The following is a 27,480-nucleotide window of genomic DNA, read 5'->3' as shown; positions in this document are numbered from 1 at the left end:
AAGAGCACTAATCCCTTCCCTGAAGACTCCAGCAGCAGGCTCTCCTCACTCAACAGGGGGTCTCCACCTCAAAACAGGCTTCAATAAAGGCAGGTGAGGAACACAAAGACTTGGTCTCAATGACCACCCCACCAGATTCTGCCAGAAGAAGCTCTCTGGCGTCTCATTCACTTCCTAGAAATATCCAGGCTGGAAGTTTCTCTTCTGAAACTTGCTGTTGGATTTCGTACAGCCATGCCAGAAGAGTTCACTGTGGTCCATTCGCATCAGTTTTGATGCTATTTCCAGGACATCGGGGAAAAGTTGATTCTTTCTTGCCTTCCTGGAAGCATGTCTCGCCTTCCCATCCCATTTAACTCTGGCATAGGGGTCCAAACACCCGGAGAACAAGGCAAAGAGTTCCCAGTGGCTGCACTTATGAGGAGGAGGCAGGCTGATGACCAAGGGCTGGGCCCTGGTTTGCAAACACCTCCCATGACCCAGAGCACTGGGCACCAAAGAGAAACAGAGTCCAGTAGACTTCCTTAACTGACTGAATTTGAAAGGCGAAAGTTGAATCAAAAAGAATCCTATTGATTTGTTTCCTTGGGGGCGTTTTAAGCAAATGGCACATACTGCAGAAATGAATCAAGGCCACACTGAAGTGTGGGGGTTCCTGCTGCCGTGTGCCACTGTCCCCTGGGGCATACACAGACACCAGTTAATGTGTCAGCACATCACACTGCTGTTTGGGAAGCCGTATGTATTCTCCAGAACCACTCGAGTTCCTGCCACAATTGCAGCTTAGAAAAATGGGCGATTTACACACTACCGAGAGCATGCCAAGCAGAGAGAGGGTATGTGTGTGTGTGTGTGTGTGTGTGTTTGTGTGTGTGTGTGTGTGTGAAAGAGAGAGAGAGAGAGAGAGAGCCAGAGGTTTGAGAGGCAGGGCGGGATCTGTTTTGTCTAAGCCTGCCATCTTCACACCAATTATAGTGAAAAGAAAATGTTCAATAATGACATGAGTTGAGAAATAGCAAGTCTATAATTTCTCATTTAAAAGGGAAACCATGGTAAGCTTCCTGCGAATTTCTTCTGTGGAGCACAGAGAGCTGAACTCAGAGACAGGATTTTCACCGCCCTATTTAGCTTCGGGATTTATTTTCGTTTCCATAGCAATTCTGCCACATAAAACTGCGTTACTCCTCCTGGTACTAGGCCTTTCATTTGTCATGTAAACCTGTAGCCCAAGTGGTGCCTTCTGTGGCTGGTCAGTCCTAAATGTCGAGCAAACTGGCTAATATATTTATTTTAAATCAATAGTGCCACTACATTTTAATAACAATGGCATTCTGATTTGGCATTTTATTTGCTACATCAATTCTAAAGTCCTATTTTATTAGCTGGCACGGGCCTTCTGCACTGGAGCTGCAGGCTCAATAAAAGTAATAAATTAAATGTACCAGTCATTTTTCCTTTGCTCAGTTCCACAAATCCCTCTGCACTCTGACTAGACTCAGAGAACCTATGCTAATGCCCCCCCCCACTTAAGTCACCAGTAAAATAACAATGGAGTGAAGCTCTATTAAGCATGAGTGTGGCTTTAAGAGCCAATTGACCGCCAGGGCCAAAGGAATAGCATTATCAGGTTATTAATATTCCCTTCGGGACTTCTACCTAGAAGCTCGCACACTGCCTCATCCTATCTGAAGCCCTGTTTTATTTATTTATTTATTTATTCGTTTATTTTGGGGTCACACCCAGCGATGCACAGGGATTACTCCTGGCTCTGCACTCAGGAATTACTCCTGGTAGTTCTCAGGGGACCCTATGGGATGCTGGGAATCGAACCCCTGTCAGCCGCGTGCAAGGCAAACACCTTCCCCACTGTGCTATTGCTCCAGGCCCTGCTGCCCCACTGAAGAGCCCATTGGGTCACCATTTTCAACAGGAAAATTCCAAATCACGGTTTTTCAAGCAAAAGGGTCCCAGAGGTTTATACACTCTGATCTGCAAGGTTAGAGGGTTTTTCGGAAAAACCCGGGTCTATTCACAAGAGGGAGATTCACTGTTTTCTTTCCAAGAAGAGAAATTGGTAACATTTCTCCCAAGGATCATCATTATGTTTCAAAGTTATAAATACATTGCTTTTATCCATAGAAATGAACTGGGTATTATCAGGAGTTGCTTGAATATTATTCCAATAAAATGAGTTTAAATGCGCAAAGTCAAATGCATTAAGTCCTAAAAGATGTTGAATCTCTTCTGTAAGATTTTACCCTCTGGCAATGATTTGACTAACCAAATGTTTGCACAGCGTTAACGGTGAGTGCACATGATGCATTTAAATCTTCTAGGGGAGGCTACACAAGAGACAAGACGTCTCAAGCATCAATCCGGCTAACCCAGCACCCCCAGTTACAGAAGGGGATCGAGCCCCAGTTGAAACTGTGGTCAGAACCCAAAGTTGAATCTGACCTGATTGTTGAGAAATTCTCTTTTGATTCCCATTTTCCTCCCCTCTTCCTAGGTAGAGAAATTCTCTTTTCTCCCTCTCCTCCGCAGTTAACAGATGACTCAGCGTCCTTCAGATCAGCAGGTGCCTGTCCTCTTGTTCAAGTGACATCACAGAAGCAACACAGTACCCTGGCCCGGGAGTCTGCCTTGCCACTCTCCTGAATGTTGCATGGATACCCAACACGCTGGGTAGTTATCAGACATGTTCTGCTTTGATCAAGACTATTATTTGGTCATGAGGGAAATGCTTAAAGCAAAAGTCCATAAAAATTCCTGGTACATTTTGGGTGAGTTGTAGTCTACTTAATACACTACTATCCACAGCCTTCAGATTATAAATGTTGCCAGAGGGAAACTGGGGACATTCGTGGTGGGCAATGTACACTGGTAAAAGGACAGGTGTTGCAACATCATACGACTAAAACACAATCATAAGCAACTTTACAACTGTGTATCTCACTGTGGTTCAATTAAAAAAAAATGAAAGAATGGAGATTAAAAATTTATAAATGTTCCATTGGTCCTAAACCACGTTTAAAATGCTATTTTAGAAGGCATCAGCAAAGCTCCAATAGAGAGGGGATATTTCATTACCATGAATCTAGAGCTTTTATATCATGCTGTCAGAATATGCTGCGAAATAGCCTATTATTTTTCTTTATCAAGATTTTATATAGCAGAGATACAATTTTTTTCATATTATGAGAACAGAATAAACACAAGATGGAAATAATTTCACCCAAATTGAATCAAGAGATAATATTTGGAAGGAAACTCTTCATAGGCATTCAACTCATCAGCAATTTTTATAATTCATAATTATGAGATGTTGTGTCTCTAGCATTGCCAAATTTGAGAATCAGTGTAATGGAATATGTGTAGTAGGACATGGATTTGAGGAATCCCAGTGAATGTTACAATGCAGCCAGTCATCAAAACAAAGGGTGGTAAAAATGTCATTTCCATCTGTGATTTTTTTCTTCTGGAGCTTTAACAATTATTTATGGATTGGGATATATTTGAAGACCAATCACATTGTCTTTCACCCCTTGTGAAAAGTGCTGTTGAAGACCACCAGATATTAACGTAAGTTTCTGCTTAATACTGGGAGTAATAGGTAAATCACTCATTTCAAACTAATGGTAGAGCTATAATTATGACTAGATTATGTTCAATCTGAACAATTTTTGCCTTAATGTTTCTGCAGATAAGCCCACAGAGAAGAAATCTGGCCTCTTCCTCATATCTTTTAGCATTGTAAAAGATAGATTTATTTATCATAGATCAGAATATTCTCTTCTCCAGGTCAAACACTCTGCTCTTTTATTGAAGAAGTTGGTATTTACATGATAAAATACACCGGATGTTTCAAGAGAAGCTTTAAATTTTTGTACTCATAAATCATATACTTGGGTTAATTTTTCCGTAATAGTTATGAAGCTACAAAATATCACCAGGAATACACCTAACCTAGCATTTGTACTTATCAACATGTATTACTCATTTGAGGGTGATTTAAATCAAGTTATAGGCTAGTGATAAAGTCTTCCTACCTTCATTCCTTCCACACGAGCATATACACTCACATGAGTACAAACATACATACTCCACAAAAACTCACATGCATACATACAAACTGACATGTTCCACAAAACCGTTTTGAATGCTAGCTATTGTGATCGGTATCAGGAAGGCTCTCTGACTCAGAAGTAAATAAAACAGACAAGGTTGCTCCATAGAAGAACTTATATTTTTATGATACAAAGTAATAAAATGACTACACAACCTGCATAACTATGGTGTTAATATTTGTTATAGTCCACTTTCTCTGATTGTGTGCAACTCGGGTACTAATTGGCAGTACCCAGGTGAAGTCAATAATTGTTCACTCATAGCTAGAAGTTCCAGTATTATTTGGTAAAGTGGAGAATAGGACTTCATAGAAATTCTGTTTGTAGAGTAAAATTTCACTCCTTAAATACATAAGCAGAGAGTCCCAACCTATTATTTATTTTTTATCTATAGCACAGCGGGTAGGGTGTTTGCCTTGCACATGCTGACCTGGGTTTGATTCCTCCATCCCTCTCAGAGAGCCCCGAAAGCTATTGAGAGTATTCTGCCCACACAGCAGAGCCTGGCAAGCTCCCCGTGGCGTATTCAATATGCCAATAACAGTAACAACAAGTCTCACTCACAAGGGAGATGGCCCACTTGAGCAAATCAATGAACAACGGGATGACAGTGCTACAATGATACAGTGACACAACCTGGAAAAGAGTTCATTCATGACTATTACAGCACAAAAGGAACAAGAAACTGGAAAGGGTCTTTGGATCAAGCTGTGATATAACCAATCATGATATAACCAATCACTGATATTCTGAGTAGCATTCACCAAGTATCTGCTCCATGCAGAATCCTGATCAGGGAAAGTGGGAAACAGGCAAGGTGTCAGTGCAATTCCCAGACCCAGAGAACACCCCACTTCTCTATACCAGTTTCAGAGTTTGCAAAATCATCTCCACAAACCTACACCAACACAGAAGTAGATTCCACTTAGTGAATGGAATATATATATACATATTTCATTGAATTAATCCTTAAAACCACCTGATATGATCATTACAGCAGAGCTACTGTGCAATGTGCAATAGGGGAGACTATTAGTGCCATTCTATAGAAGAAGGAAATAGAACACTCAAGAGATTGAGTAACAGTGTCCAGACTCAGTGAGGGATGGGGGCTGTGAAGATAGTCCGGTCCTGAGCTTCTACTTTTGTGGCTTTCCTTTATATATATATATATAGTAACTTTGAGCCTCTACTTAAGTCAAATGAGGTCCTGACTGTCTCAAGAAATGTGGGTCCAATCAATTCACTAATAATAGGCCATTCTTCCAGACGTTTAATGGACAACTTGCAAAATGAAATTCTGTTTGTGCTGTTGGGAAATTCTTTAGATGTTCTCTTTGTGCAAGTCCACGCTCAGAAAGACAATGTTGAAAGGCAGCTGCACTCAACTAGTACTTTGGTAAGACTTTGCTCTGATGTTAGAGACCTCTGACAAGAACCAGGTCCCAGCATGAAGACGGCAGAGCGATATCTCAGATACTTCAGCATCAGTGGTCCTAATGGAGCACTTATGTTTTTTGTGGAGGGTGAGGTAGTGCCACTCCCAGACAGTGCTCAGGGATTACTCCTGGTTTTGTGCTCAGGGATCACTCTGGCAGGGATCCAGAGAGGGTGCGTTGGATCAAACTGCGGTTTTCTATTATACGTCAAATATTGTGTTCGAAGTAGGAACCAGGTCACAGCTGCAGGCTGTCTCAGGCTTTTAAGAGCTCTTACTCTAATAATGAAATGAAAGTGATCATTGCACCGAGGAGGTTAGATTTGACTCATTTGAGATTTCTTCATAAAGGGTGCTATGAGAACTAAGATGTGAAAAACAAATAGAGAATAATGGAAACATCTGTGCTCCGACAAGACAGACGGAATACCTTCAAACCAGTTGGTGGGCTCATTCGGTTAAGAACAGGGCAAGGCAGAAATCAGGGTGGGCAGGAGAGTCTGAGCTACAGGTCAGGCTTTCAATCTGACACTTAAGAGCTAAGTGTCAGACTGAACGAGGTCGTTCCTGCCAGCCATCTACAATGATTTCTTAGAGGGAATAAAGCCATCCACTCCCAAACCAAGATTTACAAACCATAGCCAGCCCAGAGAAGCAAAATGTAAGAGGCACAACCAAAGGGAGTTCTTATCTTTGAGATATTCAGAAGTGAAAGAGATTGAAAGTCTTAAGACTTGGTGGTCTCCCCTTTGGAGACCCTGGCAAGCTACGGACAGTTTCCTGCCCACATGGGAGAGCATGGCAAGCTCCCTGGGGCATATTCATATGCCAAAACCAGTAACAACGATGGGTCTCACTCCCTGACCCTGAAAGAGTCTCCATGCAGCACCGTTGGGAAGGACGAGTTAAAAGAGGATTCTAAAATCTCAGGGCTAGGACGAATGGAGACAATACCGAGACCGCTCGAGAAAATTGACGATCAAGGGAATGATGGTGATGATGATGATGATGATGAAGACTTGGTGGTGGCATGACGGTGTATGACTGGGAGCAGCTGAAGATGCAAGTTTACGTATCCTTGGACGACTGCAATACAGGTATACAAACATGAGTCCTTAGCAAATAAACCCAAAAGATAACGTGAACTAACTCCAAATATCTGCTGACTTATCTCCACACCACAGAAAGTACACATGGAACACCACTATTATGGAGCAAGAAGCTCTGTAATTTTGGAGTGTGATTTATCTTTTGAATTGAAGATGGTCCTCATCTGTGAAAGGCTGGTAATGATCCTTGCCTCAGATGCTGTTAGAGCTGAAGGTAGCAATGTGGTAAGTGCTCAATCAAAGTCATGTCATTAATATCACTCTTCATCCTAATTTGTTTCCTTGGGTCTCCTTTAGGCTTATATGTGTTTCTGAGCCAGCACGGAATTAATTTGCATCATGGTTTTGTTTTATTAGCACACAGACCCTACAACAAGTGTAGTTTGAATCATGGTTTATACTTGAATATATTTAAGTAGTACTAAAAAATTTATATGAACCCAGAATATTTACATTATTTTTCATGAGAAAGGCCCCACTACTATTTAACCAGTAGCACTAGAAAAATAAAGATCCATTTCAATCCTTTTTTCGTATCACCCTTTCTCTAGTGGTACAGAGAACCTGATGTGTTAGCTCACATTTGTAGAAAGAGAAAAGGGAAAATGGGAAGATGGTAAGGAAGAATTAAACTAAAATCATATCTCAAAGTATTAATATTCATGTATGGTGATATGAGAACAAAAATACTATAAGTCTAAACTTAAAAACACAATCTTATGTAAAAGGCAAAATTATAGTTATTCTATAACCTATAAACATATTTGTCAAAATAAAAAAATACCCTACGCAACATTCATAAATGTATAGGGAAATGAAAAATATAGTAAGTTATTTAGCATACTTTAAAGAACAAAATGAGAATTAAAGTGCTTTATATCTTTTTTTACAAAAGGAAAAAAACTGGAAAAAGCTCTCTACAGAGAAAGGAAATGATGAAAGGAGAAAAGTCAGAGAACACAAGGGAAGACTAAATAACTTAGTAAATCAAAAGTGAGGGTAAAGCAATGAAATGTCCCTTGTCTCAAATAACATCTAAACAGTTAAAGCAAAGGCTCTAACTTTGTATTATAATTTTAAATGTGAGTGGAGAAATATGTAAGACAATTATACTTTCTCTCTCTTTTTTTTTTTTTTTTTTGCAGGGGCCACATCTGGCAGTATTAAGGGCTTACTCCTTGCTCTGTGCTCAGGGATCACTCCTGGTGGGCTGGTAGGACTAGACCACATGGGATCCTGTGGGTCAGACTCTGGTCAGCCTCATGCGAGGCAAATTCCCTACCCACTGTACTATTGCTTCAGCCCTGATAAATATAATTTAAACAGGGAACTTAGAGGGATGAAATAGGAGATATACACTCCACACCTTACTCAAAATGGCTAAAGTAGTAAGCCAGGATTCTGCTGTGAGTGGTATATATATATATATTATATATAGTAACCAAAGAGCAAAGAACAAACATTGAAGGTTAAACACCAAGCCAAAGACTCAACACCAATACAGATTTGTCAAAAATGAATTTCAATAATGTCTAAGTAATTCATAGATGACAGAAAGCAGGGATTAGATATATAAAAAGAACTGGAGCACTGTCATCCTGTCGTTCATCAATTTGCTTGAGTGGGCACCAATAACATCTCCATTGTGAGACTTGTTATTACTGTTTTTGGAAATATTGAATACGCCACAGGTAGCTTGCCAGGTTCTGCCGTGCGTGTGGGATACTCTCGGTAGCTTGCCAGGCTCTCCGAGAGGGGCGGAAGAATCGAGCCAGGGCGGCCACGTTCAGGGCAAACACCCTACTTCTGTGCTATCACTCCAGCCCAATTATTTAAAAAGACAGAGAACAAATAGAAAACAAAAATAAAGTGACAGACTCAGTCCCCACATAATAAGGGAACATGGATAGTGGACATACACACAGAAATTCAGCAACTTGGTGGAATTAATCAATTCCTCAAGAGGCATACTGTCATAGCTTAGTATGAAATAAGTCCTTTTAATGGCCCTTATAATTATTAATAAAATTATTCACCTGTTTAGAGATAGTTCCTTTTAGTGATCCCTTATTTTTTGCTATGCTTTGGGGACACACCCACAGCTGTGCTCACGGCTTATTCCTGACTCTGGTCATGGATCACTCCTCAATGGATATATGTGGTCCTAAGGATCGAACCAGGGTCTGGCACATGCAAGGCAAGCTAAGTGCTTTACTCCCTTATCATCTCTCTTGTCATAAAATTAATTTTTTATTTAATTTTTATGGCAAATAAACTTCTAGACCAAGATGGTCTGACCAGTTTACCAAATGTGTAAATTATTAACACCAAACTATAGTCTTTTGAAGGCTTCTAACACATAAAAAGAAGCAATAATTGCAAATTGTTTTATTTAGCTTGTGTTACCCTGATTAAAAACCTAGGCGAAAATTGTTCAAATAAAAACATAAACCAATATCCCTATAATATGGCACAAAATTACTAAAAAAATACAATTGGCACATATAAGTCAGAAACTTTAAAACTGTATTTTATCACATATGAATATATTATATATATTTATACCACATACATAAGCTCATCACATACTCTGATCAAATAGAGCTCATCCTCAGGATTCAAGACAATGTTAATAAATAAAACATATCCGTTGGGGCTGGACTGAGCTACCAGGGCGAGCCCATATAGACTGTACCGTACTACGGACAGGAACACAGGGACCCATGAAAATGGGCAAGATTTCTCGTGTGTCCTGACTGGTTTGGATGAAGAGGAACATTTTCCCCCTTCAAGCTGCCTTCAGAAAAATAATTTCAGTCTATTGAAAAGAGCAGTTTTCCTTCTCTCACAGAAGCCTGGCTGGTCTTTGACATGCAGATGGTGTTAGCCAGGCCTGACCTTTGAGATTGTAAATTGTAGGCTCTGGCCCAGCCTAGTCTTTGGGATGTAGATTTTAGGTGCTTTTAGCCCGAGGAAGGTTTCAGGTTTGATTTTGTATCTTCTTTCCGGAGGCCTAGATTACTGGCCTGCAGATACAAGGAAATAATGCTGCCTCAATGTTCTTCCTGTAACATCTTTTGATGCCTTTGGTGACTTCACTGTATTGGCCCTTTAGAGCTACCATGATCAATAAAAGGAGATCCATGAGGCGCTCTGCCTTTGCCAAGAGCCAGAGCGAGCCTGGTCCTCCATGAGAGATATTTCTTCCGCGTTCCTAATCTCAGCACCGACCGCAGGAACATTCACGCAACACATATCAGTATATTCCTTCATATTAGTGAGGTAGAAAAGAACAAATGATTACATAAAAACTATCAAAAAAGTATTTGACAATATTCAATGCCCGTTTATGACCAAATGTCTTTGGAAAATAGTAATAGAAAAGGACACCCTCAACTGGGTGAGAAGCATATTCCAAATCCACAGTTAACTTTATACATACGAGAAAGATTGGACCCTTCCCCCAAGCCTGGCACTGCCACAAGGAAGCTGGCTCTCACACCCTCATTTACTATCACACTGCAAGGTCTGGCGGGCACCATAAATCAAGAAGCAGAAAGAAAGTACATAGATCAACAGGAAAGCAGTTCCCACTCACTCCCATTTGCAGATGATAAGATTGCCTACATATAAAATCCCAAATTGTCTACAAAGGAGGGGGGCAGAAAATATCACAATGTGTAGATTTAATAAGAAAGTTCAGCTAATTTGCATCATACAAGTTAAACACACACACACACACACACACACACACACGATCAAATGGACACCCAGAATTAAAGTATTGATACCGTTTACAACCATTAAAAAGTGAAAAATGTGGGGTTGAATCTAGTAAGGCATCTATAGGCTTGTTTATGCTGAAAGTACAAATCCTGATGAGAGAAATCATGAGACCAATAATGGAGATTATGATCGTGGATCAGAAAAGTTGACATAATAAGGCGATGCAGGGAACGGGATCCCCAAGTTGTTGCTACTTTAGAAAAACAGTTTAGATCTGATTTTTTCCCCCCGAACAAATTAAGCCCAAAACTAAAATATGGCACAGCAACTGGACCCTTCCACACTTACCACAGAGGAAAACGTTCGTTACACAAAATATGTCTACAAATGCACATAATGATTATCTCAGGGAGATGAGCCAGTGGCCCTTCAGAGGATGATGGAGGAAGCAGGGATGGCCTATAACGTGGAGAGTATCATGCCAAGAGAGGGACAGACATAGAAGGACTTCACTCTTATTTTTTTTTGGGGGGTCACACCCGGTAATGCACAGGGGTTATTCCTGGCTCATGCACTCAGGAATTACCCCTGGCGGTGTTCAGGGGACCATATGGGATGCTGGGATTCGAACCAGGGTTGGCCGCGTGCAAGGCAAACCCCTATCCGCTGTGCTATCACTCCAGCCCCAGGACTTCACTCTCTTGAGGAATATAAAATAACATAATATGAGACTGACACCCAAGGACAGCAGAGACAAGGGCCAGGAATATTGCCCCATGGTTGGAAGCCTGTCTCATGAGCTGGGGCAAAAGGCAGCTGGGATAGAGAAGGGATCACTCTGTTGATGATGGTTGGGGGGATCACTCAGTTTGGGAGATGTGTGCTGGAAGTAGATAAAGGACCAAATGTGATGGCCTCTCAGTGTCTGTATTGCAAACCATAATGCCCCAGAGTAGAGAGGTTGGGGGAAATTGTCTGCCATGGAGGCAGGGGGAAGGTCGGAGTGGGGGTGGGGGTACTGGGGACACTGGTGGTGGCGAATGTGCACGTTGGAGGGATGGGTGTTTGATCACTGTATGATGGAAACTCAAACATGAGAGCTTGTAACTGTATCTCACAATGATTAAATAATAAAAAATATATTAAAAAATAAAGGATGGATGGGGCTGGAGCGATAGCACAGCTGGTAGGGCGTTTGCCTTGTACACGGCTGACCCGGGTTCGATTCCCAGCATCCCATATGGTCCCCTGAGCACCACCAGGGGTGATTCCTGAGTGTAGAGCCAGGAGTAAGCCCTGTGCATCGCTAGGTGTGACCCAAAAAACAAAAACAAAAAAAAAAAGGATGGACTATAGTTTTCTTACAAAAGTGTCAGACCTGCTTCCACAGAAAGCTCCTTTGTCAGGAGACAGGTCCCTAGAGAAACTGGGGACACCTCTGAAACCCAAATTCAACTCTCGTGCAGAACCCGACCCCTGGCAATCTTGGCTCTGCTCTTCTGCTGTGCTATTGGCCAGGACCATGAGAGAGAAGACTGGTTGGCGTCACGAAGGAGGAAGGTGATGCTGGTGCTTCGGTAAGTCACCATCAGCACGGTAGCGAGCAGACACCCAGAAAGCGCGGAGCAGTAGCAGCACTGGGTGAGTGAGTTGTGTCAATCCCTGGGCATCTCATCTTTGAGGCAATCCTTCTCTCTTAGATCCTGCCTGCCTCTGCATAAGGAATGCAATTTTATGCTTTGTTACAGCATTCTGACATGTTTGAAACTTCTCATGGCGTCATTCAATATTTTCTAATATTTTCCACATTAAATCATTTCCATAGAAAGAGAGTGCAGTTAAAATTTCAAACTGTGGAAAGTAACACATCAGACTGAACTATGCCGATCATGTGATGAATTAAGTATGAGCATGACTTAGTGAGGAGAGAGAATGCCGCAGTACCCTGGTAATTCACAGCACTGATGTCCTTTCCCCTAACAAGCAGAGGTGTACGGTATATAAAAAAGGGTCCAGTTTTGGATAAGGGATAAACATATATTATATAATAACAGGTGAATGTGTGTCTATAATATTTTGAAATTTTTGGCATGTCATATGTTTATATTAGGATTAAAATTTCTTTTATTTATTTACTTTTGTGCCATACCCAGTGGTGCTTAGGGCTTACTCCTGGCTCTGTGCTCAGGGATCAGTTCTAAAGGAATCTGGGGAAACATATTACATGCTGAGTGTCAAATCTAGATGCAGAGCAAATGCCCTACCTGTTGCACTATCTCTATGGCACCGCAGGATTAAATTTTCTTATTTTATCCCACTTTACAGATGTGCTTAACTTCTATACAATACTTTACATAGACTAGTTTATTTTATTCTGAAGCAAGCTAAATAGTGAGCCCTGAAAATTTCACTGCATTTCAAATAAGTTCCATGTCAAAGTGGAAACACTATATATAATATTTTAATCTCAAGCCAGTAACCTGAAGCACCACAAAATGTTTTGCTAATTGGCAATCAAAGAATATTCATTTGAATGAAATCACAAATTCTTCTCATTTTCTCCAGTTTGAAATAATTGTCCTCTCATCAAAAATCTGTAACCCTCTATCTCTTTTCTAGTGCCATTTATATCATTTATGCCTTGAATTATGATTGACTCTCCAACAGTCTCTCTCTCTCTCTTCCGGGGTCTCATATTCCTAGTAATCTTTAACACAAGGCGTTAGAGCTAAACTTGTAGAGCTAAACTCTTTGTATCCCTTGAATGATCATTGATAGAGAGTCAGAAGAGATTGAACAAAGCTATTTTATTTTTTCTAATTGTGCCGCAATTATTATTTAACAAAGAAACAATGCTCAGATGATTTCAGTCACGGCCCTCACTTGAACAATGAGAAAAAATCTCAAGTTAATGGAAAAATAACAATTTTATGAATTTGATATATAAAGAACTCATGCAACTCAATAATAGAAACAACAGCAAAATAGTGTGATAAAAAGAAATGGGCAGAGGAGACAAATTGACATTTTTTTTCCAAAGAAGACACACAGATGGTCAACATGTACATTACAATGTGCTCAGAAACATTAATTTTCAGAGAGTTATTAAACAAAGTCACGATGATATCTCGCCTCATTCATATCACCTATATCCGATCTTAGTTAGGACTGGAGCAATAGCACAGCGGTAGGGCGTTTGCCTTGCACGCGGGTTCAATTCCTCCCTCCCTCTCAGAGAGCCTGGCAAGCTACCGAGAGTATCCCGCTCTCAGGGCAGAGCCTGGCAAGCTCCCCGCGGTGTATTCGATATGCCAAAGCCAGTAACAACAAGTCTCACAATGGAGACGTTACTGGTGCCCGCTCGAGCAAATCGATGAAAAACAGGATTACAGTGCTACAGTGCTACATATCCCATCTTGAATGTCTGTCATCAGGAAGCCAAAGGAGAACCAGTGTGGCAGGGAGACGGGCACCAGCCTGGTACAGCCACCATGAAAAAACAGCATGGAGGGTTCTCAAAGGACAGAAAATGATATGACCGATCCATCTCACTTCTAGGCAGTATGTCTCTGAAGGAAATAAGAACTAACTGCCCAAAAGATAACTGAACTCGCACTTCACTTCTTTTCCTGCCTTTATTCATAACAGTTAACAGCTGGGAACAAATTTAAGAATCCTTCAGCAGATAAATGTATAGAACCAACTCTGTCTCTATCTCTCTGTGTCTCTCTGTCTTTCTCTGTCTCTCTCTGTCTCTGCTTCTCTCTCATACAAACACACCCCTACACACACACACACAAACACACGCAACTAGCCAACAGAGACACTAAGAAGCGTATAAACGGACTCTGAAGGCAATGCTTAGTGAGAAAAGTACAACAACTAAAAAAGAGAATATTGTTTATTACTTATATGTGAGTCTAAATAGGTTGAAGTCCTGGAAACAGTAGAAAGGTGCTGACCAAGGGCTGGAGGCTCGGGGATCAGGAAGCTGGAATTAAAGAGCGCAAACCTGCAGCTAGAGGATGAGCATACCCTGGTGTGAACGGGAGCACCGTGCTACAGGCCAGCCGACTGCACTGTATCCTTAAGTCTTCCCAGGTAGCCTGTTCCCTGTTTTGTTGCTGTTCGGTTGGTTGGGGTCCACACCAGCTGTGTTCCTAGCTCAGTGCGGGGGGACCTTGCAGTGCTGGAGACCAAACCTGCGCTTACGTGCAGATCCTGTACTCAGCCCTGAGATGTCACTCATGCCCCTGGGGAGACCAGGTTTTAATTCCCCAAATAACAACATTGGAATGAATCATTGAAACTACTTTGGTAATTTTATTACTATATATGAACGCATTAAATGAATGTCTTAGACATCTAAACCTAAAATACAATGGTTATGGCAATTGTCATATTAAATAATAGATAAATAAAACTAGATGGTATATTGAGAACTACTATGCAAGAATTTTAATAAGAAATCCATAAAACTGCCAACTTTGTGTTAGAAAACCAAATTTCTTTTTTAATATTATATTTGCTATGTGATAGTGACCCCTTGTTTTTAATAGACCAGAATACCTAAAATAATGAAATACATCTCTCCTATATGCCCATTTATATTAAGTTAATAACTATATCAATTTGAATTTAATACTTACTTCACCATCCCACTGAGTAACAAAATCTTATTTTTTAATATTTTTAGAATGAACATTTCTAAAATGAAATTGGTCTACATATCTAAGGCTCTATGAAGTTATTAGTTTATAATATAATAAATCTAAGAGTAAAAAGTATCTTTTTCATAATTCTCACTATTTTATATGCATTCTCTTCTGATATATTAGTAGAAAATTGTCATCAGTGCTACAAAAAAAAATATTTCTCTGACGGACTACATACTAAGAGAAGTTTTAAAATGTATTTTAAGGTCAACAACTAATTTATCAATGTTCCAAGCTTGTCTTAAAGTAGCTCAAGGCATTGTGAAAATAATTCTTTGGTCTAGCTGTCTCCAAATAGAAACTTAAACTGGGTTCAATTTCTAAAATAAGTAATTAAGTATAACATTTGACATTTTTCTCCACTGTATATAGAAACAGGATTGAAAACGTTAAAGAACACAACATTATGACTGCTCATAGCGGTCATAATCAAAACAGCCTTCAAAGTCCAAATATCTCCACATTTGGAGCTCACGAAGGTGGGTAATCTCTTCCATCACCCACCAATCATAGGGATGGAAATTTCATATCCCTTTAGATTATGCCACAGCCCAAACTTTCAGACTGTCTTATGACTAAAAAAGGCAGTAGTACCATTTTGTAGTGGATAAAGTAGAATATGGATTTAAGAGAGAAAGAGTTAGAACAAAATTTCCCTTAAGCTTAGCTTTGGACCATCCACCATGAGGAAACCTGAGGGCCGGAGGTGCAGATGGGTCAATACCTTGTAAAGATGATCAGACCACACTTTGTCATTATTAGAACGTGGCCCACATTTGCCCCCATCTGGCTATGCCCATGGGGATCCCTCTGCCTGATTTGGAGCTGGGATTCTATTAGGACATGCAAAGACATACTAACCAGTACCGCAGGAGCAAGGCCTAAGTGAGATGGAGCTTGGTCCTACCGGGGGACACAGAGTTAGAGACCACCCATTCAAGACAGGCCACACCAAATTCCTAGAGGTCTGTCCACTGGGATTCCCTGACATGGTTCCAAGTCTCCATCTGCCTTTTATAATCAACATGTGTACCAACAATGACCCCAATTGCAGGGTTTATCTGACAGAACGGGTTTTAGCATGTTCTCCTCAGAAAACTCCCCAAGAGCATGGCCAAATGGCTTGTGACCTGCAGAAACACGTCATGAAGCAAGTGATGCAGTGTTTGGGGTGTAAGAACCCCCAGGTCTAAAACCATGCTGTAATGCTTTTAAAAATCTTGTCCAGACCCAGCAGTGCTAAGTAGCTCCTCTTGGCACATGCTTAGGGATCGTACCCCATGTCACCCCAGGGTCCAGGTGGTGTGGGAGCGGAATCTCGGTCCTAGCATGCACAGCATGTACTCCAGCCTCAGAGTGACCTCTTGACGCTGCAGTCTTGATTTCCACCATGTGGCCTTGGTTATATAATATATTAACCTCTCTGTGTCGTGCAGTAAAATGTGGACTTCAGCACTACCTCACTGAATCTCAAAGAGTTTAAATGAGATAGCACATAGGACATGAACAACAGTGGGTGTGAATTAAACACTTGGCCAATGTGAGCTGCCCGTAGCCAGAAAGCAAGCTTGCACAATAACCCTCTTCCAAAAATGATAGTGAATGTGAACAGTGGGGAGGGTGCTTGCCTTGTACACCGTGGGCCTGGGTTCAATCCTCAGGCCCCCATATGTCCCTTGAGTTCTGCCAGGAGTGATCCCTGAGCTCAGAACCGGAGTTGATTCCACTTTGTATAATCTTGAATCATAAAATTCTCAAGGAAAAAAAATTACAGATTTTGAGAGAAGGTCTAAGAAAGCGAATTCCTATGGACAGATGCCCAAAATTGCCCAAGGGCTGTGGGAAAGATGGCTAGAACTCTGGATAAGACTCTGATGGCAGCTCTGGAATGTTATTGCTGTATCACTGTCACTGTCATCCCGTTGTTCATCGATTCGCTCGAGCAGCACCAGTAACATTTCCATTGTGAGACTTGTTGTTACTGTTTTTGGCATATCGAATATGTCACGGGGAGCTTGCCAGGCTCTGCCGTGCGGGCAAGATACTCTCGGTAGCTTGCTGGGTTCTCCGGAGAGGGACGGAGGAATAGAACCTGGATCGGCTGCATGCAAGGCAAATGCCCAACCCGCTGTGCTATCGCTCCAGCCCATCCGGAATGTTAGCAAAGGCTAATTTCTTAGGAACCAACAGTACCAACTGGGGGGGGGGGGCAGGGGGGAGGGACCATCTAAGCTGAGAATTGATCCAAGGCCTTAAATTGTAGGAAGATTTTGTTTTGCAATAAACTCTCTGGAAAGTTTCTTCTTCCAGCGATGTGGCTGGGGCCTAATATCCCTGCAACTGCAGGCGCTCCGCTAATAAGTTAATAGCGAAATTGGATTAGCTCTATGGAAGTCTGCTTTATGGCCGGTAATTTAAGGAATGCATCTGTTCCCAAGCAGAGCTGAGGCACCGCTGCTCAGCAGAGGAAGGCCTGTTGATTCCGTCAGCACAGAGGAGAACAGGACTTACAGCAAGGACACCATCCATGCAAGTGTTGTGTGCTCAGACTGGTAAGTAAATGGGAAGTACTTGGCATTCCTTTTGCTTCTGAGTAATATTAATAGACTTAAACCCCAAATGCTTCCAGGATGGGCTAGAAGGATTTACAGGCTACCTGATCATTAGAAATAACTTTATGCCTCACGAATACAGTACCTGTGGGGAAGAGTTTCAATATTCCTGGCTTTCCTATTTGTTTAATTTATATTCATGGCTGACAGTGGACTTGCTCAATAATTGGACGATAACATTAATGAACTAGTGTTGATTTACTATGATATCCATGCTGTAAGATTATAATTATGAACAGCTATTGAGTAATGTATGAAATCAAAATCATATACTAATAATCACGCAAAGAGCATAAATAACTTGAAGATGAAACGTTTAGCGTGGGAGATAAATCAAACAAAGCAACAGACAAATGCACCCAGTTGAAGGCATTGGAAGCTATGAACTGTAAGGTGCCAACACATTTTTTTTTTCTTTTTGGGTCACACCCAGCGATGCTCAGGGGTTACTCCTGGCTTTGCACTCAGGAATTACTCCTGGCGGTGCTTGGGGGACCATATGGGATGCCGGGGATCGAACCCGGGTCAGCCGCGTGCAAGGCGAACGCCCTACCCGCTGTGCTATCACTCCGGCCCCCATGGTGCCAACACATTTGCTCAGAGAGAGGCTGGTACACCTGCAGAAGGGACCGTATCAGGTAAGTGACCCAAACTGCATTTGAAAGCTAGAGTGGCTTGTAGGTAAAGTAGGTAATGCATGTCACTAAGAGTCCTCCCTGTGGCACTGTCACTCAGAATCAGTTGGATGCTGAGGATGGTTCCACTCAAGAGATTAAGATGATTTCTAGGGTCAAGGGATGGTACAGACAGGAAGGTCTTTTCCTCTCCCACTGCTGACCTGGGTTCAATCCCTAGCATGGTATACAGTCCCCCACAGGAGTGAACCCTGAAAGCAAAGATAGGAGTAAACCCTGACCACTACTGGCCTTAAACTTTTTTTCAGCCAAAATTTATATTTTATATTTTTATGCTTGCACTTCACAAGCCGCAGGATAAAAGAAGTGTTTCCCATAACCTGTTGAGGAAACTGAATTTCATGCCATACTTAACTGCTATCCAATTCTTGGGATCAGTGCAACACTATACTCTGAATAAAACTTAGGCCTTAGTTATCAGATCCAGTGTTATCAGATCCTTTCATGAGGGACAATTATTTTCCTGACTAATTTTCACCAACCAGATTTATTGCTGTGAGGGAGTTGGTAAAGCTCTATCAAACCATATGTACCTGGGTTGTTCACTCCCAAGAATACACTTTGCAATGACTAAGACATTATATTCTTTTATTCTATAAGTGAACTTTCTTTTTTTTTCACCCCCCCCCAATAAGTGAACTTTCTATTCTGCAACCTAGAAATGGGAATACCCATTTCCCAACAATACTAAACTCATTATTTAATACGTAGATGGAGTTAGAAGTTTAAAAGCATCACCAATCTAAAGTATCTTAAGAGATGTTCTTCTAAACTTTCCAAGTGCTCATAGGGTAATTTTTATAATTTAATAAAGAATATTCACACCTCTAGGAAACAAAACAAAAATAAAATTAACTGCCAAGTACACCCTATATTTTATGGGTATAATCACTTTAATCTAAGGGAGATATATGCTTGTGCTGCTTTATAAGTAACCCAGAATTATTAAGTAACAGCTCACAGAAGACATTTAAAGAGCCTTTCACTTATAACTCACATCAGTGAACTATTTATTACACCCTAGTGTGATTATACCATGATTAGTTTTCCTTTACATATTTCAATTTATGTACAGGAGTTCAAGAACATATTGAAAAATGATTAGTTCCTTCTTAAATTTTCTCAGACTCTCAATATTATCTCTACATCAAGCTGCCATAGAATCAAGTTGGCAGAATGATAAGTTAAATATTTTGGTGATGCCTGATCTTTCTGAATCCTGAGAACAATAATTTGAGAGGATGAATCAAACATTTGATCCATAATAACAGTATGAACTAGATATTCTAGGGTAGCCAAAGCTTAATTGTTCTTTTTACTTATTCATTGGTATGCAATCCCATTGCCAATGGCTTCTAACGACATAATTTCAACACCACGGCCATCACCAGTGGACCCCTCCTCCCAACTCTAAAAACTCCATGCCTTGAAAAAGTTGGGGTCAAATTGGTAGGATTACAACTTAAAGATTTTTGCCGGACCCCATGCCAGGCTGTTTCACCCAGGGAGCCCCAGAGGAGAGACTGGGAGCCCTCCCTGCCCCAAGGGACCCCGCCCGGAATCCAAAAACATCCAGAAGTCAATCCCCACGAGGCTCATGGCTGTTCTCCACACACTAGGGACAAGCCTCACCCACGAGTGAACCTTTTCCTGGACCACATGGCCACAAGAGCCATTTTGTAGGACACACCCTACCCATCTCCGCACCACATTTGACGGGACTCAAAGTAGGAGGCAAACAACCTTAGAGGGAAATATTATATAATTTCAGTTCTGCTTTGAGGCAGGGGTTGGGGTTCGAGAGGGAAACATCTGAAATATGATGGTGGGAAGGTGTCATGGTGGTGGGATCGGTGTTTGAATAGTAAATGTAATCAAATATTGTGAAATACTTCATAAAATTAAAAAAATTAAAAATTAAAAAAATTAAAATAAATAAAAGTTAAAGATTTTGGTGATGCCTAATCTTACTGGATTCTGGAAACAATTTTAAAGGTGAATTGTCAAAATAATTTAGTCAGCTAGCCCCAAAAGCAGCTGCCAAAAATATCAACATGCTTTTATAAGTATAAATTCAATCTAAACATTGAATTCATCCATCAAGACCTAACAAGTGGAGTTAAGACATCGATCTCTTTGGATGAACCAAAACTGCAAAAGATTAAAAAATAAAAAGTAAATATCAATAAAAATGAAATGTCTAAGAATTTATTGGGAACAATGGATAATCTTAAATTAATTTTCATTGTTATGCAATTTATTTGAATTTTGCTAACTTGTATTGAAGGAACTTAGGCTTAATCATTAGGATGAATAATTAATTTTATTTCCCTTTGTTTAGTCAACACATATTTGAAGCACTCTTTCAGATCCTGGGGGAGAAGCCATAAACAAACAAATTACTTGATTGCACGTCCTTAGAATTTAATGTAGTAGATAATTCTTAAATAACATCACAAACATATCATCACCAATCGTAGTAAGTGGTATTAAAGAAAAGCTGGATGTATCATAAGACAGTGTGATGTCAAAATATAAATTAAAGGAGGGATCTAATCTTCTTCATAAAGAGTAAGATTTAAGCTGAATAGAAAATTCATAATCAGAATTGGAATGAACAGTAACATAAAAATTAGGTTATGGAAGTGCAGTGCCGCCAGCAGGTCAGCCCCTACCTGTGGGGTGAGTGCATCAGCAGCCTGATGGTGCCTTCAGGCTTCCTGATACCCCAAAATTTCCGCTGTACCTCTGGCCAGACCCCAACAACTCAGGATCAAGTTTCCCAAGGAATTAAATGGCCAAAAGTTAGGTACGTGGGTGCCACACTCACAAACTGCCTCCGGCTCGGCTGTACAAGCCCATTTCTGGGCCTTGCTTCAGAGACCCATAAACAAATCTCGAAAGAGGATGGGAGGGATACTGGGAACATCGGTGGAGGGGACTGCTGGAGGGATGTAAACAAAATGCAAACATGAAAGTTCATAAGTTTGTAACTCATGGTGATTCACTAATTAAAAAATAAAAGTTAAAAAAAATGTGAAAAAAGAAAAGGGTTACTCCTGGCTCTACACTCAAGAATTACCCCTGGCAGTGCTCAGAGGACCATATGGGATGTTGGGAATGGAACCCGGGTCAGCTGCATGCAAGGCAAACACTCTCCCCCTTGTGCTGTCACTCCAGCCCCCTATTTGGGTTGGTTTTGTATCGTGGCTAATTGTACTAAGTGCAGAGATAAACATAGGTATGTGCATATATCCTTTCAAATTAATATTTTTGTGTTTGAGGATAGATACCAAGAAATGGAATCACTGGGTGATATAGGAGTTCTATTCCTATTTTTTTGAGAGATCACCGTGTCACCTTCCATAGAGGCTCAGCCTGACACTAGATAAGGGTTCCTTTCTCACCACAGCCCCGCCAACTATTTCTAGCTATTTCCAGATTTATTGATATGTGCCATTCTCACTGAAGGGAGATGATATCTCACTGCTGTCTTAATTTGCATTTTCTACTTAAATGATTGATGAGCTCTTTTCCACATACCTGTTGGCCATCCATATGTCTTCTTGGGGGAAGTGTCACTTTAGCTCCTTGCCCCACTTATGGATGGGGTCATTGGAGTTTTTGTTGGTGAATTTAGTGAGTGCTTTATGGATCTTGGGCATCAGCCCTTTATCAGAAGTGTTGTGTGCAAATGTTTTATTCCATTCAGTAGGATGTCTTTTTATTAGAGCTTGAGCTTCTTTCACAATACAGAAGTTTTAAATTTGATGTAATCCTATTTGTTTATTTGTTGTTATCTTTGCCACCATGATCATCCCTTTGAAAACTCCTCTGTGGTCAATTTTCTGGAGAGTGCTGCTGGTGGATTTTATACATTCTAGTCTAATATTGATATCTTTTATCCACTTAAATTTCGCTTTTATGATGGGTTTGAGGTAGCACTGTAGCACTGTCATCCCATTGTTCATCAATTTACTTGAGCGGGCACCAGTAATGTCTTCATTATGAGACTTGTTGTTACCATTTTTGGCATATTGAATATGCCACAGGGAGCTTGCCAGGCTCTGCTGTGCGGGCGAGATATTCTCGGTAGCTTGCTGGGCTCTCCGAGAGGGGCGGAGGAATCAAACCCAGGTCAGCCACGTGCAAGGCAAACGCAATGTGCTTTCGCTCCAGTCCAAGGGTTTGAGATACTGTCTTAATTTCATTTTTTTCACACATGGTTATCCAGTTTTCCCAACAACATTTTTTGAAGAGATCTTCTTTGCTCCACTTTACATACTCAGTGCCTTTGCCAAAAAATTACAGTGTGTGGGGCTGGAGCGATAGCACATCGAGTAGGGCGTTTGCCTTGCACGCGGCTGACCCAGGTTCAATCCCCAGCATCCCATATGGTCCCCCGAGCACCGCCAGGAGTAATTCCTGAATGCAGAGCCAGGAGTAACCCCTGTGCATCGCCGGGTGTGACCCAAAAAGCAAAAAAAAAAAAATTACAGTGTGATACTCTATAGATCTTTACAGAAACTTTTACATACATATATTATGATCCAAACCTTAATAATAGCTACCATAAAAGCATTGAACCCTTTATAAGAGCAAAACAACCTAACATTTTGAAAATGCATCTTGTAGCTATGAAGTATTTAATTATAAATTAAATGTTTAAATACAAGTTATCTAACTCAGTGACTTTCCTTATCTATTTTTAAGAGTGATGATACAAACAAGGTCATGAAACACTGAGGAACTCTGCCTCTCTTCCTGAGAAGAGAAGCTTGCGAGAAGAACTGATGTCCATATGATGGATAACAATATTTCTGCAAATGAGTGGGATGAGGGAGAACACAGCAGGAACATTCCAGGGCAACAGAGAATCTTGCATTAAGGCCTGTCAGCTTGAGAAAAGATGATTTATAAGTGAACAGCTATGTCAAAGCATCCTAAATTCAGTGTCATGCATTGAGAGATATTTATTTCTCAGGCATTTGGGGAAGTCTTGAACATGCAATATTGATACTATTGGCAATCATTTTTTAATGAGTCTGGGGCTCACATGATCTCCATTCTATACATCCCTCACCATCTCTCTGGCATTGTGCCCTTCTGGCAGTGGAAGAAAGGAGAAAGGACAAACAAGTCACCTTGGGAATGGGAATTAGAAGTAATTTTGGCCAAAGTCAGCCAGAAGGTAGAATTCAAAGCTGGAGAAATGTTTCCCAGCCCAGCCTGATAAAGGAAAGGAGGAATAAATCAAGCCTCTGACACATAGCTGGAGCTGTGACTGGCATACAGTGACTGTAGATCTGGGCTACAAAGCCTTAGAGGCAAGAACGTAGCCGAAGTCTAAATCAGAAAAGCACGTGCAGAGACATCTGAGAGGAATTGTGAATGCCGCAGCACTAAGCTCTTGCTTTTTTCTTTTTAAATGTTATTGAATCACTGTGAGATAGTTACAAGCTTTCATGTTTGGGTTACAATCTCACAAGGATCAAGCACTGGGCTCCTTCCTCTTCATGGTCTCTGGTCCTTCTTTCAGCTCCCATCTTGTAATTACAGACTCCAAGGGCGATTTCTCAAGTGTCTAAGTTCTCCAGAAACCAAAGTCCCCCAGTGTTCCCTGTGCCACGGACACATTTGCTTGCATCTGCTCCCACCAACCGGGTCACCTTCACCATCTCTCAGCGGGGAGTGAAGCAGACCTTTGTCTGTCCTCATGGGGTGTTTCCTGTCCTCAGATCAGAAACTCCCCTGGCCTGTCCAACCAGATCCCTAGATCCCCCTTTCCCTTTAGCTTGTATGAGTTTGTAGCTAGTTTGTAAAATGATAATGCATTCCTTCTTTTAATGACTGTGACAGGGCAAAGGAGCAAGGCTGTCAAGCTACTTTGCTTACTGTTATTATTCATCTTCTGGCTTGATAGTGTTTGGGGTGTTTTTTTGTTTGTTGGTTTTGGTTTTTTGATTTCTTGGGGTTTATTTATTATTATTATTATTATTTTTTGCAGTGCCTGGCATGGAATCCAAGGTCTCATACATGACAGGCAAGTAAGGACTCTCCTGCTGATAGCACCAACTCTGCTTTGAATATTTACACTTGAATGTGTCTTGGTTTCAGAGGTTAGACACTGTGGTCCCCAAGGGTGCTGAATTTGTTCTCACCAGCAGGTTTAAGGAAACCAGCTTAGAGAGAACAGTAGCACCTTCAAGTTTGGAATAACAAAGAAATATCCTGTCCGGTGTCATTTTTCTAAGAGAAGACAGATTTTTTTTTCTCTAAATTCAAGAACCAAGTTGGAAGTTCCAAAGCTGACTTTCCATGCAAAACACATGCTGAGTTTTTCTAAAAATGTATTTCTTCTAGTGACTTAAAAATACCTGGATAACAATAGAGTTTCTTTTTGGAAAATAAACCATGATATTCACTGAAAATCTTGCCCTGCTGATTTAAAAAATGGATTTTAAGATTCTAAAATCAGCACTCAGGTATATTCTTTGACCTACACTTGTAGCTAGGATTGTCCTTACACCAGAAACATTACTGTCCATAAGGACAAACTATTGAGGGCCAGAGGGATGGCATAGCAGTTGAGCGTGTGCCTGGCTTGAATTGCACCAAATGGGAGTCTGGTCCTGATCACTCCAAGCCATAAGTAAAATCACATTGCTGGCTAAGCGTGTAGACTTCCGATTCAGTTACCAAGAATCCACAGAAAAGGTCCCAGGTCTCCTGGGGTGTGGGGGAGAAAAAGTTCTTTTGCTCCTAATCATGAGCAAAAATGACTTTAAAAAAAAATTATTAGTGAATCACCGTGAGTTACAGTTACAAATTTAGGAACTTTCATGTTTGCATTTCAGTCATACAGTGATCGTTTACCCATCCCTCCACCAGTGCCCATTCTCCTCCACCAATGTTCCCAATATCCCTCCCACCACCCCACCCTGGCTCTGTGGCAGGGCATTCCCTTTTGTTCTCTCTCCTTTTGGGTATTGTAGTTTGCAATAGAGGTATTAAGTGGCCATCATGTTCGGTCTATAGTCTACTTTCGGCATGCAGCTTTCAACCCGAATGGGTCCTCCCACCATCCTTTACTCGGTGTTCCCTTCTCTATCTGAGCTGCCTTTTCCCCCAGCATGTGAGGCCAGTTTCCAAGCGGTGGAGCAATCCTCCTGGTCCTTATCTCTACTACTCTTGGGTGTTAGTCTCCCACTCTGTTACTTTATATTCCACAGATGAGTGCCATCTTTCTATGTCTGTCTCTCTCTTCAAAAGTGGCTTTTCTTATGAAACACCATGTGGCATTAGATTTCAAAATAATTTTCTGTCAAGCAGTTTTGTGCAAATGTATTGACCAGAATCTTTCCGAGACTATTACTCCCCATGTCCGAGAGTTTGCCCATTAACAGAATGGAGACCGTGGTTCGATATAGGATAGCTGCCTTCTGCTCCTGCCTCCCTCTGACCAAAAGGCTCAGGGTCCTTCACTCTGCTGTGTCTGCCCTGCTCAGTCTCCCCCCCCCCCACCCCGTGTCTCTCCTGCTCAATCTCCAGTCTGTACCTGGCAGCTTCTCTGCACCGTGGATACAAGCGGGAAGTTTGGAACGTCCACAGGTGCTCTAACTGCCAGAACATGCAAAGTGCTCTGGTACCCACTGTTCTTCCTGAGGTGCTCCTGCATGCCAGCTGTGTTGGGTGTCGCTCTCGTGATCTGCAGGGACCCAGACTTCCTCGTTATAACCAGGATGGACTCACAGCTTCCAAAGGCTGTCCTCACCCTGAGGATTCCAAGACACATGACACACCCCTGTCTACACTTGCTACAAGTGTCCTCACAGACTACAATATAAAATTTGCCATTTTATTTCTTTTCGTGAATGTCACTATCCCTGACAAAAAATAATTTCAGAAAGAAGCACTGTAGCACTGTCCTTGTTCGTGGATTTGCTCAAGCACGCACCAGTAATGTCTCCATTGTGAGACTTGTGGTTACTGGTTTTGTCATATTGAATACACCACAGGTAGCTTGCCAGGCTCTGCAGCGCAGGCAGGATACTCTCGGCAGCTTGCCGGGCTTTTCGAAAGGGATGGAGGAATTGAACCAGGGTCGGCTGCATGCCAGGCAAACGCCCTACACACTGTGCTATTGCTGCAGTCCAGACAATCTTAAAATAACTTTATTTGAAAAATGAGAGAGAGAGAGAGAGAGAGAGAGAGAGAGCTTTTGAGCTGTAAACAGGGCACCAAGTACACATCCCAAGCAGAGCTGCAGCCAGTCCCCAAGGTGGTGACTGCATGTCCCCAAAGAGACCAGTGCATGTCTTAGGCAGAGATATGGGGCACTTCCCCAGAACAGGGAAATATGCTGTGATCTGTTCTTACATGTGAATTTAGAGAGTTTCAAAAGGGCTGTCACTTTTCTCACTATCACCCTGAACTCTTGCTCCTGGGTTTCTGAAAGAAATAGAGTTGTCTCCCGAAAACAACTTAAAACATCGGGGAGGAGATGCTCCCTATAATTTCTTTATAAAAATTCTGGGAAAACAGCTGGAATTTTAATTTCTGGAGATAGTTATTTGACTTTAGAGTGATTTCTTTGGAGTTCATAAGAATGACATCATCTTCTCCACGTTAATCAAACTGTGGTCGGGGAAGAATTGCTTGATACAATGACATCCCGAGAAATTATTCATCCTGAGACTGGCCACATCTTTGTGCATTTGTTGTTGCTGTTATTTATTTATTATCTATTTTTACCACAAGCGCCGATGCTTGGGACTTCCCGCTGACTGTGCATTCAGGGGTCTCTCCTGGCAGTTCTCAAGGACCAGATGGAGCGTCCGGGAAGAAGCGCAGGTCAGCCACATGCACGGCAAGGATCCTGCCCACGGCACTACCTACCCAACACCCTCTCGGCCACATCTTTGAAAAATAATTAGAGAAGGTTTCAGAATAATCACTTAATATTACCCAAATTAAAAGATCTTGCTTTTAATTTGCGGAATAAATTAAAAGAAAAAGGACCCCCCACTTTTTAATCAACACTGGTGATCATTTCTGT

Source organism: Sorex araneus, chromosome 4, assembly GCF_027595985.1.
Source record: "Sorex araneus isolate mSorAra2 chromosome 4, mSorAra2.pri, whole genome shotgun sequence".
Classification (NCBI taxonomy): Eukaryota; Metazoa; Chordata; class Mammalia; order Eulipotyphla; family Soricidae; genus Sorex; species Sorex araneus.
Note: the sequence above shows the minus strand (reverse complement) of the source record.